The sequence below is a fragment of the Pristis pectinata genome, chromosome 9, assembly GCF_009764475.1.
Source record: "Pristis pectinata isolate sPriPec2 chromosome 9, sPriPec2.1.pri, whole genome shotgun sequence".
Classification (NCBI taxonomy): domain Eukaryota; kingdom Metazoa; phylum Chordata; class Chondrichthyes; order Rhinopristiformes; family Pristidae; genus Pristis; species Pristis pectinata.
In genome coordinates, this window is record NC_067413.1 from 88,045,946 (window position 1) to 88,055,222 (window position 9,277).

The window sequence follows — 9,277 nt, forward strand, 5'->3', positions numbered from 1 at the left end:
TTGTGTGAAAACAATAGCATTTCTAATCACAAAAACAACGTGATAAATGCTTTTCATGCTTACCAAAACATGAATGGGTAAAATTCTCTAAATTATTGTAGGTCAGAGGGGTTATATTGGAGATCTAAAAAGCACTGGAAAAATACTAGCACATTGCAGGCTGCTATGACTTAAGTATATTTTATATATATATATACTGTAAATGCTTATCTTCATATACCTCGGTATTTTCAAATGGGAGCAGTCATTAAAACTGTAAATGCAAAACAAATCCCAAACCTTTTCTCACCCATCAATTCCAGTGTGGACGAAACAATGCTTTGCTTCTGTAGAATTTAAAATAAGCTTTTACAATCTACTTCTATAATTTTTCATTTATACTTTCATTTCTTTTTTCTTATTACTGACTTTTTTCAATTGCTTCTGACATTTTTTTCTGTTATCCTCAACACTGATTTCATTTTCAGAATTCCTTATGACCAATATCTCTGGAAACATCTGCTCTATGTTACATTGCTGATATTCTTCAAGATTCTTGGAATAGATTATAAGTTAGTGTGAGATCTGCTAACACCTATCCAGCTTGGTCTATCACTTATGATGCACAAAATGGCAGCCCAAGACATTATCTTAAATCTACGTCTCCTGATGCCTGAATGTGCTTTTCCGATGAGTAGTGGGGCTGTCCAAACAGTTTCAATCCCAATTTGTCCTGGGTTGGTTGAAGTAGTGGTTGAAGAGCAGTAAACAATCCTGGGGTTCCTTTGTTAATGAGGGAAATAACACTGAGAATTCCTTATCCAAATCAGTGTTACGTAGCAACAAACAAAACACTGGAGGAACTCAGCAGGTCAGGCAGCATCTATGGAGGGAAACGGACAGTCAACATTTTAGGTCGAGACCCTTCACCAGGACTCGAAAGAAAGAGGGGAGATAAACAGCATAAAAGGTGGGGGGAAGGGGTGGAGCAGAACTAGCGGGTGATAGGTGAAGCCAGGTGAGGGGGGTGATAGACAGGTGAGGGAGTGGAGTTAGTGGCAATGGCGTCAGAAGCTGGGAGGCGATAGGTGGAAGTGACAAAGGGCTGAAGACGATGGAATCTGATAGGAGAGGAAGGTGGAGCCTGGAATAAAGGTGGGGAGGGGAAATAGTGGGAATAGAGTGTGGGGGACGGACAGAGGGAGAGGGTGGGGAAGGGGAAAGAGGTGTGGTGATAGGGACCAGGTGGATCAGGAGAAGAGAGAAAAGAGAAAAAGGAGAGAGGGGGAGCAGTTACTGGAAGTTGGAGAATTCAATTTGCATGCAGCCAGGTTGCAGACAACCCAGGCAGAATATGAGGTGCTGTTCCTCTAATATGTGCTTAGCCTCAACTTGGTAGTGGAGGGGGCCGAGGACAGACATGTCGGTGTGGGAATGGGAAGGAGAATTAAAGTGGCTGGCAACCGAGAGACCCGGGTGACCACAGCAGATGGAGCGAAGGTGATCGGCGAAGAGGTCTCCCAATCTGCGTCTGGTCTCACCGGGGTTCCTCCTGCGCTTTGTGTGTTGCTCCAGATTCCAGCATCTGCAGTCTCCTGTGTCTCACAGTGTTCTGTGTTGGGAACATACCTATGCCGATAATGGGCAAGCACAAAATTAGGATCTCCAATGGCTGTCCAAGTAGACGCATGAGGATATCATTTGGTTAGGGTGCCAACGCTGACCAGTGGCACTGACACTGCAAATCAGCATGAAGTCAAGATTTTCAGCAGCGGAAGAAAGAGGAACAATTCAGTGGGGGAAATAGATAAAGCACATTTGGCTTGAAGTTGATAAAGAAACACATTCTTTTGCTTTTGCACCTGCAAAGCAACCTGCCAGAAAAAAGCAAAGTTATAATTTGCATTTACATTTTGACTGTCACGCCTTCAGGGCATCTCAAGACCCTTCACAATAAATTAATTACTAATAGGCTGCAGCCACTACATTGGCAAACACAGGAATTAATTGGCACAAGATCCCACAAATAGAATATGATTCAATAACAAATACATTTCAGTCTCCTTTGGAGGTGTTGGTTGAGACAGAAATGTTGACCAGGACACTGGGATAAGTCCCTGCTTCCCTTCAAATGTCATGTAGTCATTTATATCCAAATGACCCACTAGAACAGGCAGATGTGGGCTCCCTTTAAAATTGCATTTAAATGGAGCACCTCTGACAATGTCGGTGATGCATTACAGCCACAGTACAGTGCGTCGAGATCCTGTACTGTTAATGCAAGTCAGAGCTTATATGTCAAACCATAAACGCTGAATTCAAGAAAAATGCATTACCAAATGAAGCAAGCTGACACTACAATGTATGTTGTATAACAAAATATATTTATTTTGGAGAAACTACACTGGAATGATCATGCCCACACAGAAATATTTACAGCATTACCAATACTAAGTTCTCTGAAAATGTTAGCAGTCACTTTTCAATGTTTTTCCAACCCATGCAACTGTCTTTGATGCCATTCCCACAGCCTTTATGCTGATGCTACTGTCAGTTCTTGGAAACAAGACCTGAGATTTAAAATAGCATGGCTCTCACAATGCAGGGGATGAGATGGTTGTCACTCACTTTGGCCTCACACATTAGCACTGGGCTTCAGTGTAAGTATCATGTATTTCAGCTAGGCTTTCAGGATTTATAGGGACTGTGAGTTCATTTAAAGGGCACAGCTATAAATGTTTTCAGAGAATTTCAGATTCTTGGGAGGTTTTGTACTAATTGTTCAGTGGATCCATTTCTTCCTCAGCAGCGCTGTAAATACTCAGTGAGAATAATCCATCTCAGCTGTTTAGCGGAAGTGGGAGAGCGATGCAGAGATGTTAAAGCACAACAGGATGCTCTGGAGATATGCTGGCCCCACCCACCAGTATCTACACACTTGCATTTACAGAATGAGATACTCTGGCAAGTTATTAGTATACACAGAGCACTTTTTCTCTAAAGGAATGTATCACAGTAAGTTTAATAGCTGAGTTAAATTTATGTGTATGTCTGACTAACCATATACTGATTGGTGTTGTATATACACCCTAATATCAGTATATCATATATTGTGTTAGTGCATTAAATAATGCATTGAAAATAACGTATTTGGAATAGTCTCATCTACTGTGATGTAATCACTCAAATGACAATACAAAACAGACCAATTTGGCCAATTAGTTCATGTTTCACAAGAACCTGCTTCCATTGTCTTTCATTTCAACCTATCAACATTTCTTACTGTTTCTGTTTTCCTCAGGAAATATGTGGCCATTAAAAGTATCACTATTATTCCACTGGAAGGATCTGTCAACCAGAGTTAACATCCTTTTCCAAGCTAACGTTCTTGGCATTGAAACCCTTATTACACCCAGTCAGCTTTGACGGACAGGCCTTGCCAATTGCATGCCTGATACCAGACTCCCAAAACAGGGACTCTGTTCCAAGCTCTGTCATGGGAGATTACCAGGTGGACAGAGGATAAGATTCATGGAAAACACAACATCCCCTCTGACTCCCTAGAATCCCAGGCCCGTGACTACTCAGAGGGGAGAAGGAGCATTCAGGATGGCACTCAGAACCTCAAATCCGTGCACTGAGAGCATGTAGAAGCCCAACGCAAATGTCGGAAGGAGTACAACGACCTTACATACTTCCCAGCAACTGTCCTGTCAGGCACTTCTTGCCCCTTCTGTGACAACATCTGTAGGTCCCACACTGGACTCATTCATCGCCCCAGAGCCCCGAAAACTGGAAATGTAAGCAAGTCATCCTCAGTGCCAAAGAAGAAGAAAGATTGTACTATTCATGTCAACTCCTTGATAAATGAGCAAATTTCACATTCTCATCACCGCTTAATAAGTTTCACTTGAACATCTCAGTTGCTTTATGAATTACTGGATTAAATTTCTGGCCCCTGCCATCAGTGTCCCATGGCAAGTGAAATTGGAATAATTGGCAATGTCTGCTTAGATCTCTAACATTGCATTCATTGCATGTTGATACAATTGGAGGGTGAATCCTGCCTAACGTCATATTGTTGAGGGTTCTAGTACTCACACCAACCTCACAGATCATTGATGCAACATTGTTTTAACATCATAGGTGCTATTTTGGAGCTGATTGCTCCAGATCATCCCCTCACAAATATTAAGATTAACATCTCTGCATTACTCTTCTTCTTCTCCCACACATGAAGCTATTCTCGGAATACAGCTTGACCAAGAGATTTAGCAGAGAGCGTGTAGAATGCAACACGCCATTGGAAGACAGAGGAGGAGGAGAAGAAAAGGGCTCTGAGCAGGAGGTTAGATCCACTCAGGAGGTTCAAAGAGCAAATCTCTCACTCACTGGGAAAATTGTGTAAAACATGGCTACACCAGTAATGATGCCCCTTGCTGTAGCAAAAACTGCAGTCTCAGAGCAGGGCAACAACCTGGCTGCCAGTGGCTGTCAAGGTAACTGTGGCAATGAACCTTTATGTAATGGTCTCCTTTCAGGTTGGAACTGGAGGTACTTGCAACATCTCGTAGTGTGGTGTACACACTTGTGCAAGAGAGGTCACTGAGGTTTCCAGTTCAAAGACAGCCAATGAGGTTCCATTCTCTTTTCCTATCATATGACCTTTGCAACATCCTGCAAGTCCCTTTGCACGTTAAAGTCCACAGACATGATGGCACCGATCCAGGCTTTCACTGGAGCCCTCAGGTATTAGGAGGTTCCTGAATGGACAATGGAAGCTGCCATATTGATTGGCAGATGTTGCATCATGGATGGAACCACAAGCTTACGAATGGAGTTGGCCACCACTTCCATACTGGATCAAAGCAGCCACAACCTTTGCAGCAATCTTTGTGCCAAATTACTGTCAGACTTTGCCATGTTCCTTAGTATTGAACGCAAGCTTTTTGGCAGGCTTCCTAATGCACCAAACCTCTGCCTTTCAACTACTCGATCATTGCTCATGGGAGTACTCTGTGGCAGAAATCATGCCTGTCCTTGCTCTCTGAAAGGTGGCACCTGGGTTACCTGTTCCCTCTGAAAATCAAAACAGAGGCTTAACCATTACATAAAGGTTCATTTCCAGTTACCTTAACAGCCACTGGCAGCCAGGTTGTTGCTCTGCTCTGAGTCTACAGTTTTTTGCTACAGCAAGGGGAAGGCACGGTAGTCTAGCGGTTAGCATAACACTATTACAGTGCCAGCGACCCAGGTTCAATTCTCCCTGTGACTATGTGAGTTTCCTCTGGATGCTCCGGTTTCCTCCCACATTGCAAAGACGTACAGGTTAGGAAGTTGTGGGCATGCTATGTTGGCACTGGAAGCGTGGTGACACTTGCGGGCTGCCCCCAGAACATTCTGTGCAAAAGATGAATTTCACCGTGTGTTTCGATGTACATGTCACTAATAAAGACCTTATAAAATGTGGAATATTAACAGAAAATGCTGGAAACACTCAGCAGGTCAGGCAGCATCAGTGGAAAGGATCTTCAACTCGAAACATTGACCCTGTTTCTCTTTGCACAGATGCGGCCTGACCTGCTGAATGTGTCCAGCACTTTCTGTTTTTATTACCATTCTTTCTGCCCTGGGTGCAAGGGCCAAACGTCTATAAATCAGAAGGGGTTGATGGGGAGGTGAGTTATGAGGAGCAATGTTGGGAGTGAGGCACTGTCATCTTTCCTGGCTTCATCCTGGTACTGACCACTCCTTGAACAAAAGGCATTCCAATACGAGCCAGCATCATCCTCTCGTGAGCAAGTAAGACTGCGCCATGCTATCACTGACCAGGCCTTACCCCCCACCAACCCTGCTGCCCTTCACTGCATGCAGCCTTTACCTGCAAGTAAGATTGAAGTGTGTCAGTGCATGCTGTGCAGTGTAGGTGTCGTGATTGAACAACTGGCAGTGTGTGTGCAAACTATGAGACGAGGGTGTATGGGTGTGAGGTTTGTTGCAGTGTTAATTATGTGAGAGCGTGTTGCTGTGTATGAGTGATAGGCTAGTGTCCTGACTGACAGGGTTTATTGGGAGACAAGTAAAAATGGTGAACTTGGCAGTATCAGGGCTAATGTTGCAATGGATGTGATATGTCACTTGAAAATACTTTAACTGATCTATACCACTTATGTGAGGATATTGAACATCTTGTGGCAATGCATCAGGGTGCTCTGGCTTTGACTCCTGTAATTAGCCACCATGGCTACCTCTCCTATTGTCTTCCAAGCGCATGGCTGCTGTAGGTACAGGACATCTCTCCAGTCTTCTTCCTCCTCCATCTCCAGTGTAACATGCAAACAAACCTAGAGCCTGCCCTTTGCCTGCTATCCAGGTTAAATGCAGTTGCAAAGGTAGCTCTCAAAACCTTCTCTAGCCCCAGCATACCTTCCTTTAAGTGGTGCAAGGTAGTTTTATGCAGCGTTCGCCTCTTCATCTGGAGTCAGCCAATCACAGTATTGGCCCCCTGTTAATGCCTGCAGCCAGAGAGACATTAGTACTAATTGGATGCTGTAAAACATTGAAAAGAAAAAGCAGCATAAGGCTGATATGCTCCCCCATTTCACTCTGTCCTCATGGGTTAATAGCACATCATGATCAAGCCTCAATTGCCTCATACTCACTTAATTTTAAAAAGCTCTGAGATCACCACTCAATCTTTGCCTTTCTCAAGAAAAAGAGTCCAACTCCGTTTAATCTTTCCTGATAGAAGAACATGTTCAATTAAGGTATCATCTTCTTAAATCCTTTTAACAATTGCAACAATGATTCTGTGTTATTTTTCAAATATGGGGACTAGAACTGAGTAAAAGTTTATTTAAGTGTGGTCATATACACATAAATGTGTTAATGAAAATTTGTTACTATTTTCTTAATGCCATACTAAAACATTATACATTAAAGAGAGAATAACCCCAACACATAATTATTTTCCTGGTAAATGAAAAAGATTTGTTTTCACTTGAATGTCAATCACTGGTTACTTAAATCTGAAATTATTGCTTCAGTCAATAGAAATGTAACATTGAGAGAATTCTGTTATCCATGACCTTGTTATGGGCATTAATTTCCATAATCTCCTGTCAAACTCACAGCAATACACGACATTGTCATTGCAACAACATGCAAATTAATGCCTTACCAAGGACAACCGATCCAAAGACTGTTTTACATCAGTCTGTAGAATTGCCTACGTATTTATGAGTCATACATCTCAGCAACATTTATGGAAAATCAGCCTTCTCATCTAAAGCTTCATTCACCATGATTTGCTTCTCTTCTGGAATTGATGTACTTCATCCAAAGTTAAGTTGAACTAACTTCTCAACTTCGAAAGCAAAAACATTGCAATGTAGATGGATATTGAGAAGTTGGTCCCACAGCACCCAGTTTTGATGTAAAGTTCACCTAAGGGGAAGCTATTTCAGTCTGACATAGTTAGTTCCATTCTGGATGAGTGCAGAGCACCAATTAAATCAAGCATTAGGTCAATCCATTATGTAAATCAGGAGACAACTACTTAGGTTAGGACTCTAAATACATATGTTAGGCTCCATCTACCTTTTGACCCCTCAGATGATTTATCCAAGCTATCTACAGGGTGTTTAGTATTGGCTGGGTGCTGACTTTATTGAAATGAAGAGGCAGAAAGGTATTGCTATTCTCCACTCTAATGCCTAGAAAATGGATTTCATCTTATTTGGTAAGTTAACAATATCCTGTGTATAGTCTTTGCAAAACTAGATCCTCTACAAGACATTGTGAAATAGGCGAAAAATATATTAGAAACCGTGTCATAGAGACACAGACTCATATAGCACAGAAACAGGCCCTTCAGCTCAACTCATCCATGCCGACCAAGTTGTCTGTCCAAGCTTGTCCCATTTTCCTGCGAATGGCCTATATCCCTCTAAACCTTTCTTGTTCATGAACCTGTCTAAATATTTTTTAAATGTTGTAACTGTACCCACCTCTACTGCTTCCTCTGGCGGGTCCCTCTGTTCTACAATGCTCTCCAGAGCCCTACCATTTACTGTGTAAGTCCTGCTCTGGTTTAACTTACCAAAGTGCAACACCTCGCACTTGTTTGAGCTAAATTCCATCTGCCATTCTTTGCCTCACTTCCCCGGCTGACCTGGATCCCGTTAGCTAACCTGTTCACTGTCCACTATATCACCAATTTTAGAGTCATCCGCAGACTTACTAACCATGCCAAATCATTCATATAGATGACGAGCAACAGGGGACCCAGCACCGATTCCTGTGGCACACCACTGGTCATAGGCTTCCAATCTGAAAAACAGCTCTCCACTACCACCCTTTGACTCCTTTCACCAAGCCAATTTTGTATCCAATTGGCTAGCTCACCGTGGATCCCCTGTGATTTAATCTTCTGGACCAGCCTACCATGTGAGACCACGTTAAAGGCCTTGCTAAAGTCCATATAGACAACATCTACCTCCCTGCCCTTGTCAATCCTCTTGGTCACTTTTTGAAAAACTCAATCAAGTTCATGAGACTTGATTTCCTTTTGCACAAAGCCATGCTGACTATCCCTAACTAGTCCTCGCCTTTCCAATTGCAGGTAGATGCTAGAGTCAAAGAGTCATACAGCATGGAAACAGGCCCTTTGGCCCAACTAGTCCATGCTGACCAAGATTCCCATCTAAGCTAGTCCCATTTGCCTGCGTTTGGCCCATATCCCTCTAAACCTTTCCCATCCACGTACCTGTCCAAGTACCTTTTAGATACCTGAGAGATTCTGTCTCTCAGAATCCCTTCCAGTAACTTTCCCACCACTGATGTTAGGCTCACCAGCCTGTAGTTCTCTGGTTTGTCCTTGCAGCCCTTCTTAAATAAAAGGACAACATTAGCCACCCTGCAGTCTCCTAGTACCTCACCCGTGGCTAAAGATGATGCAAATACCTCTGCCAGTGCCACAGCAAATTTCTTCCTTGACTTCCCGCAATGTCCTAGGATAAACTTAGTTAGGCTCCAGGGATTTATCTACCTTAATATGCTTTGAGACTTCCAGCGCCTCCTCTTTTGTAATGTGGATATGTACCAAAACATCACTATTCATTTCCCTTAATTCCCTAGCTTCCATGACCTTCACCACAGTAGATACAGTGGAGAAATTTTCATTTAAGACCTTGCCCGTCTCCTGTGGCTCCACACATAGACAGCCACAATGATCCTCAAGGAGACGTATTCTCTCCCTAGTTACCTTTTGTTCTTCATATACTTGTAGAATCTCTTA